The sequence below is a fragment of the Copadichromis virginalis genome, linkage group LG17 (genome assembly GCF_057382275.1).
Source record: "Copadichromis virginalis isolate Kocher_CV1m ecotype Utaka linkage group LG17, C_Virginalis_male_GT1.1, whole genome shotgun sequence".
In the NCBI taxonomy this organism is placed as follows: Eukaryota; Metazoa; Chordata; class Actinopteri; order Cichliformes; family Cichlidae; genus Copadichromis; species Copadichromis virginalis.
In genome coordinates this window covers 11088416-11097095 of record NC_140634.1, presented here as the reverse complement: position 1 = coordinate 11097095, position 8680 = coordinate 11088416, and positions in this window count along the sequence as shown.

Sequence of the window (8680 nt, the reverse complement as noted above, 5' to 3'; positions counted from 1 at the left end):
CACCTGCCCCAAGTTACAAAGCTCATTGGAGACAAAGAGAAGGACTAAAGGAAGAAACCAGTGCAGCAGCTGGGGAAACCTGCATGCAGTTCTCCGAGAAGACAATAGCGTTTCACTCAATGGCGTTTATGTTCAGTGTAGGTGAAGTGCTGATTGGTTAAAAAACAAAAACATACAAAACATCAAAGACAAAAAAGCTGAGATGATTTTTTTAACACTTGGTTTTACTCGTCTACAAAGGCATTATTTCCCCATCATATTTCCCCTTGGTGTTCTCCAAGGCAGGTGATTAGCTCAGGGACCTACATCAACACAATCACAAACAAATGGAGCCCATATTAGAAGAAGTTTGTTGCACATATTTTTGACACTGCCCCCCATGTGGCAGTACAACTAGAGCTAGGTGTGGGACCCCAAAGGTTTGTCTCACCCCTAAGGACTAACAACCTTCAGACTCACTCAGGTTATCTTCGACTCTCCCTGTCTGCTAAATCGCTAGAATACTGAAACCTCGTTAGATCCTGTGCCGTGATCGTTTAATTCGTTCACCTCCTTGGCATGTCTTCTTATTATCAGATTGAATAATGATGCTGAAGTGTTATAAACATAGCTGTTATAAGGAAACATGATGTTAAAGAACTCAGGTGAGTTTGTTTGTCAATGTGAGAAGGATAATAAATCACAGGCAACTGCAAAAATGTTAAGAAAAAGAATAACTCATTTCAGCTGTCCCGCAGAGAGGTGTGCTTGCAAATGAGATTCCATTAATAGTTGGTCTTGTATTTGTATTTGACCATTCATCTTCGTAAACAAGACAAAAACACCTCTTGCCCATAAAAGCTACCTGCCATGCAGTCACTAATTTGGAGTTAAGCACCTTTTTCATACTAATGCAAACTCTGCCTACAGAGAAGAGGATAATTACATATGCATGAAGACCAACAGAGAGATTACTCCCACCACACATAGCCTAACTACCGCCATGCACACACACATGTGCATTTCAGATTCACTTTGACAGCTGTCTCATCTCTCTGCATGATGAATGTAAATTAAAGAATTAGCACACGCAAAGAGCAAAACACCCAAACAGACACATGTGCCACACACACGTGCACGCTTCCCTCGCCCAAATGGTCACTCCAAGCTACAGAGCTGTGAAACGCCGAGGCCACAGAGCATTAGTCCGAGGGATTCAGACTTCCCAGCTGAGCTTTTAACATGAGGAACAACGGCCCACAGCCACTGCATATGATGCCATGTGCCAGAGAGACAGACAGGCAGAGGGGAAGACAGAAAGGAAGCCAGAGCGAGACAGAGCAGACGCAGAGACACAGCTCCCCACAGTGGAGCTGTATTGTACCATCTACAAAACACCATAGGAAACATAAAAAAAAAAAAGATATAAAAGCGTCAACACCAGCAGAGAGCTTTATTTACCCTACCTGCAACTCAGGTTTTCACTCCTGATCCTCACAGCAGCTGCAATAGTTCTGTTATACCATCTTTTAATGCTCCGCATGGGTGTTATTTATCGCTTCACAGCAGAATTGCATTAAAATAGGCAAAAAAATAAATAAACCTTTGTAGGCTGTGAGGGCTTCTGAGATGTACTTTCATGGCCTGCGGCAACGAGATTCTCCCCTCCAGACGCACAAACAGAGAAATTATATTTTTTCCTATCTGTGTGTTGCTTCCTGTTTTTGTCACTGTCTTGACTTTTTTACATCACACCCAAAGCCGCGTGTATTTCCAACAGCGCTCTGGATAGGCCGTGCCCCGTGAGCATTCTGTCAAACGTAATGTAATTAGAGAATAGGGGTGACACAGCCAAACAGGGGTGAGGAAGGCTAATCAACTCTCTGTGTTGCTCTCCATCTGTAATCAGAGGGACAACAAGTGCGAGACAGATACAGAGGGAGATTAAATTGATTAGAAATTAAAATCCCAGACCATTTATGTTCTAAGAGAAGTTAATTACAATTAAATTGTTCACTTATGCAGATTTTGAATTCATTTCCCCAGCCTCTGCCTCCATTTTTCCATCTCCCTGACTTCATCTGAGCTCAAACTTTGTCAAAAGGCAGATACTGTGCAAAGCTATGCACACACCTGAGCATTCGTCCTACGTTTCATTGTTAAACAGCTCGCATTTGCAACATGATTCTGCCATAACAGCATTCCTGAGAGGACTTTTCGCCCAGCGTTGACGAAAACGTCTTCGTCGACTCCAAGGATTTTCTGCTATTCAGTCAAAAGAGCATTAGCGAGGCCAGACTCGGCTCGCAGCCAGCATCCCTGTTTATCCCAAAGGTGTTGAATAGAGTGAGGTCGAGACTGTAAGCAGTGGAGTCAAGTTCTTCGACACTATCCCGGATTGGCAGCTTCTTCATGAAGACAGACTGGAGCTCGGGATGATGTCTTGTTAAAACACAAAATGCACTTTTCCAAACTGCTGCCACAAACTTGGAAACCCACTGTTAACTTAGTAAAACAGAACTTCATGCCCTGACATAAAAAAATCCTCTAACACTCCAGGAAATACAACCTCCAGCCAGTGATGTATTTTGGCCTTTCGCAGTTATTTACAGTCACATCAAGCAATTAAACATTATTACATGTGGTTATACTGTGCACTACTGATGAGCATGATGCCATTAGCTGTTCCCAGAAACATCATTTGTCTGTGTTATTTATACTGCAGCATAAGCTGCAACAGCTTCATGCGACAGTTCTGTTTAAAATATTAGAGTTATAGCCTCCTCATTCTGAAGGCATTTCTGTTAATTATAATACAGCAGCATTTCCTACATCTTCATGTCTATTTCTGTTGTTCTTAATGGCATTCTTAAAATAAACACAGTGTTTTGTATTTGTATTTATTTCTAAATATATCTGAAAAGGAGTTTTTCTGGTCTCCCTGATTGTCTCGTGGATTTGGGTGTAAATAATGTAAAAAAAAAAAAAAGAAGAAGAAGAAGAAGAAGAAGTCCAAATCATTTCAAATGTTTGCTTTTGCTTTAAAGCAAATGTGCCAATAAGAGGACTGTGCAAAAAGGTTTCTTTAAAGGTTGCTTCCATGGAGCCAGACTTTCCTGTTGTTTCTATGATCTTGAGCAATAGTTCTTGACCTATAAATCATTCAAGCGTAAAAAAGGCACCTGACAGGGTTATGTCTACACATAGCAGCAGACAAAAGAACCAATTTTAAATTGTATCTCTAAAAATTTCAGGAAACTGGACAAGTGGATGACAAAAGAAAAAGTGGCAGGCTTACAAAAGTATCTACAGCAGGTGAACGGTATCTGAAAGCCTTGTCCTTACAAAACAGAAATCCAGAAACACCTGACACAGGACATTTGAGGGATACATCTGGCCTTTCAGTTAATCCATCTACTGTTCACTTAAGCCTCCTTGGAAATAGTCTCAATGGATATGTGGCTGTCAAGAAACCATCTTCAGGAAGTGAAACAGGGAGGAAATTACACAAGAACTGAATAGAAAACTGAATAGAAAATCAGCAGCAACAAGTCGGTGATGAATGCTAATTTGAAATTTTTGGTTAAACTCACAGTCAATATGTACAGAGAGGGTCAGGGGAGAGGTATAACAGTAATACCTCTGTAAGTGTGTCCATCCTGTAAACACAGTTGAGGCTCTGTCTTGATTTGGGGCTACATTTGAGGCAGTGGGGTTGGGACTCTTTGAAAATTCATAGAATTATTAAAACATAAAAGTGCCGTCAGATTTTGATCCAGAAACTCTGTTTTTTATTGTATAAACTACATTTTCTTGTACATGCTTCAATAAATCTTTCCACCCATTTTCCAACAAAATAAAAAGGCATGAGGTGTGGCTCAAGACTTTTGCACGCTGGATACCAAAGTTAAATTACCTGTGTATGTAGTTTTAAATAGCTTGTTGTGATCCAAGGGTGTTATTAGGCTGGATGTGGGCCTCCCGTGGCCTTCATCTACCAAATTACTGGCATCTTACGTTAATGGTTTATGCAAATGAATATGGGTATGTACAGTTCAATTACCTGGCTCTTATAAGCAAAGGTGGGTTATTTAAGACGGACCTTGATGAATAAATTCTAAGCAGATGTTCTCTCCATGCAAAACTGTTATATTCCCATTGTTCAATATGTGCCCTGTGAGCAAGCATGAGAGACCTGTCCTTCAGCAGCTCATACATAGTCAAAACAGTTGTTTGTGTTGTCTGGGCAAGAAAGACGTCACCAGTAAGTGAAAGCTTTAAATATAGACATTTATTTGTGTTTTGTAAAATATAAAATAATGTACTGGAGTTTAACGTAATTGAAATACATTTCACAGAAGCGTCTTGTTTCATTTAATTAAGCCAAGGTTATCTACTTAGGGCGAGGGCTTTTATTTCACTGAATCCCAGAGTACGGCATGTTAGTTGTTCTTAATTGTAGTCAGTAGACATAATTTGCATTACACTGGCCTGGACTTTGAGTGGAATCAATGATTATCTGATTGCTTTGGTGTAACAAAAGAATTTGTACATACAAGACTGATGTATTACTATCTTTAAAAGAGGCACATGATAGCAAGAAGTTGCATATTTACACATGCAGCAGGCAGAGACTAACAGTAGCATTCACTCAACCCTCTGTCTCTTTTTTCTATGTTTCAGTCTGGGGGACTATATCTTGCTCTCAAGCAGCTACATGTAGTTCTGTATTCACCTGCTAGCTTTCAATTTTGTTAATGTGAAACATGGAGATGTACCAATGTCACCTTGGGACAAAATCACCATTATTACCATTATTATTATTCATAGTAATAATAATAATAATAATAATGGATTGCATTTATACAGCGCTTTTCGGAGCCCTCAAAGCGCTTTATAATTCTACTATTCATTCACTCTCACATTCACACACTGGTGGAGGCAAGCTACAGTTGTAGTAGTGGTAGTACTGCATGAAAATCTAGAATGTACCAACATGAACATAACACTTTATAACAACGATCAAATTTTTAGCTAATTTAATTTATTATAAAATCATCCTATTGTCAACATATGATTAAATGTTTATATTTACGAATCACTTTTTCTACAATTTAAGTGATAAATAAATGATTTTTTGAAATGTAAAAGGCATTCGCAATTATAATCGGACAGAATGAATACATGTAACTTGCACTTGATGTGGCGGTTGTGAGACTAACTCATTTTTAATATAAATTATTACTTTTAGAACCCGAGTCTTACCAAGCAATGTATAACATATAAATAAGAGTGAAACTAAAAGAGGAGTAAATCTGAACACAAGCTAGTCTCAGTGTTTACGGTTAATGAATTATACCATTGCCAATTGGGCTCTCTATATGTTCTTTAAAACCAGCACTATATAACTGTCCATTTTAACTTTATAGTAAAAATATTTATAGTTCAAATATAAGTCTAGAGTATGGCATATAAGTATAAACATCAACTTTACAAGAACCGTCCATGTGAAACAGGCGTAGTTTATAAGCCAATCATAAACCAGGCAATAACACATAACACCTGGTGTCATCATGCCATACTATGAAAATAATATAGAAAAACAGCCACAGTGACCTGTGTTAATGTCTGAAATCCACTCTGCCTCCTCAGAAGTGTCTGAGGTAATATGCTTATTGTAGATTTACAAAGTGGAGCTGGAGATACAGCTGCATCTGGGTCACTCTTAAATATAACCACTCCATCTCATCTCATTGTCAGCCAGGCTTGGAAAATCACTCTGTTGCTCTTTATTTGAACCTTTGATCTCCACACACTGAACTTGCTCAGCAACCTTAAAGCGTAAACATTATCAGTCCGGTATAGACCGGATTTGTAAACCTGCTTGGCAATCTTTTTCACTTATACCTGCAGAGTGTGTTGACCAAGTTTATATGTATAAAATTATATTTCAAAAATGATGTTGCATAAGATTTTACAAGTAAACTTAAGACAAAGACTGTGGGCCATGAGGAAAAGGCAAGCGATATGTACAATGGTGGGAAAGGCAAAAAGAAAAAGCAGTTTTCCATCACGGTGATAGTGATAGGTTGGCAGATACAGGGATGAAAACTGCTCAGAGTGCGTATGTGACAGGTTTGCGGTGGGAACGTCATACTCGCAGCATCTCCAGTGAGGTCATTACAGATGCAAATCCCAGTCGCAGCGGTGTTTTATGACATCTGTTCTTGTTCTCCGGGTTGGCCCCGGCAAGCGTCCCATCGAGGACTTGCAAATCAAGACAGAAAACGAGAGATGGGCGGACAGGTAGGCCCGCTCAGCTGTCAGCGCTGTCCCCCGTTTCCCTTCTTTTCCTCTCCACTTCTTTCCTACTGATCACAGCTCTGCCATTTGTGCTGCCATCAGTCATTTTCATTGCCCCATCCCTCTCCATGTCTTTCTCTCTCCGTGTTAGATGAGGACATTACACCCCAACCTCTGCCTGATACTTCAGCATCTGCCTCTTTCTGCCAATGGTTTTCTCCAAGGAGTTTGATGTTTCAGAGTGAACTGGGTCAACGAGCTTCCTATTCCCTATACAGATGCCTGCTTCATGCAAGGGAAAGAGACCGCGATAGTTATGAGGTGACAAGCCTGTAAGAACACACCTACAGCATAGTTAGCTGCCTAAATCATAAAACGAGGTTGAGTCAGTAAAGGCAGAGTGACATTTAACTAACTCACAGCCATTTAAGAAATAAATTTGTACTTTCACGCTCAGTGCAAACATTCAGTAAAGTTTTGTCAGCCAGAAAGTAAGTTAGGTTTGAAGGTCAGGAGAATGGATGATGGGGATAATATAGTGAATAATTAAAAGTGTAGGAGGCCACTCACAAACAAAGGCATGCTGATTAGACAGTCGCAACACAGGAACGTTGCGGAGGCAGCGTGGATTTGCCATTTAAATAACAAATATACAAACACTGGGCTGCCCAATTAGTTGTTCAGGATGAAACATAAAGGAGGATAACTCAAACAACTCATGTACACATTCTTACTTAGGAGTGTTTCCATGGTGAAAGTAAAAAACTGCCCAACTTTCAACCAGAACACTGGTTTAAGTTTCATCTAGGACTGGCTTTCATTCCTGTTGAGTGAATATTAGGCAGCAAATCTACTTGTTAGCCGGTGAAATCAACTGGTAAAGTCCCAGTCATGCAGGCCTAAAGACTGGTCAGTCACCCTCCCAGTAACCACCAGTCATAAGAATGTGTATTACTTGAGCAGTTGGCATGTAGCACCACAGTGCACGAGGTCCGGAGCTCTGCAGTGAAAACCTCTTTGTGATTGTTTTGTTTGTTAGCAGGTTGCCTGTAGTTTGAGTGACACACCAATTATACAGTCCAGATCAAAAGCTTAAGACCACTTGAAAAATGGCAAAAAATCAGATTTTGCATGGTTGGATCTTAAAAAGGGTCCAAGTAGAGCTTCAACATGCAACAAGAAGAAATGGGAGTGAGACAAAACATTTGTTTTGAGCATGCAATTTATTGAAAACTCTTAAACTGAAACAGGCTGATTTACAGCTGATCAAAACTTTAAGACGTGTCTTTAAAAGGTCACATCTGTGCAAAAATGTGGATTCATTGTCATTTTCTGTCAGGTAGTCACACTGTCATGACGTTCTGATGGTAAAGGCAAAAAACTTTCCCCTTTTGAACATGGTCGGGTTGTTGAACTGCATAAGCAGGGTCTCTCGCAGCACACCATCGCTGCTCAGGTGGGAGGCAGTAAGACAGTCATTTGGAATTTCTTAAATGATCCTGATGGTTATGGAACAAAAAAGTCAAGTAGAAGACCCCAAAATATTTCACCAGCACTGAGCTCTAGGGTCCAATTGGCTGTCCGTCAAGACACTGGGCGATCCTTGACCCAAATTAAGGCCGTTACTGGTGCCAACTGCAGCCCCTTTACAATCAGACGGCATCTGACATTGATGGGCTTCAAAACCATTTTACTTCTTTTATAACATTTAGGTCCAATCAAGAGAGTGTCTCCTGAATTAAATCCTTAATCAACAAATCAGCAAAATCAGCTCTCCTATAAGAACAACTCACAGTTGATACCAATAAAATAACAAAGTGGATTCAAAGTATTACAAAATACTGCAAAAAAAGGAAAAGTGTATGATATTCTGTCATTAGCAGTGATTGCTGTTTTTGTTGCTTTTTTTGGTTGAATATTATGTTGCTATAGCAACAACTAGTCACACAGATCTACAGTAATTATACTCACACATTGTGAAATTTGCCATTTTGTCAGACAGCAAATGCACTTAAAGCATTACCTTCTGGGTTTCTTTTTATTTTAACCATTCCTAAACAACTAGGAATGATATTTACTGCTGTCATTAGTGTCCCTCCTTTGCCTAAGGCCTTAATGCTGATCCCTTTCTATTATACTGGCTCATTTGTACAATTTTCTATATCCAATTGTGGCTCACAAACTCTCAGACCTCCTGTTTCCTATTTCTGAATTTGGCCAGTGTTCTTCTGACAGTTTCACAATTGCTTCCATGAGAAAATACATAAAGCAAATTTTACTGGGTCACTGAAAAGCGTAACACCTACTGCTACAAATAGTGAGGACATGTTCATCTCACTAAATAGCATTAATGATTATCTTAGCCATTTTTTAGTATGAGCAAAGAAAATGTTTGCGC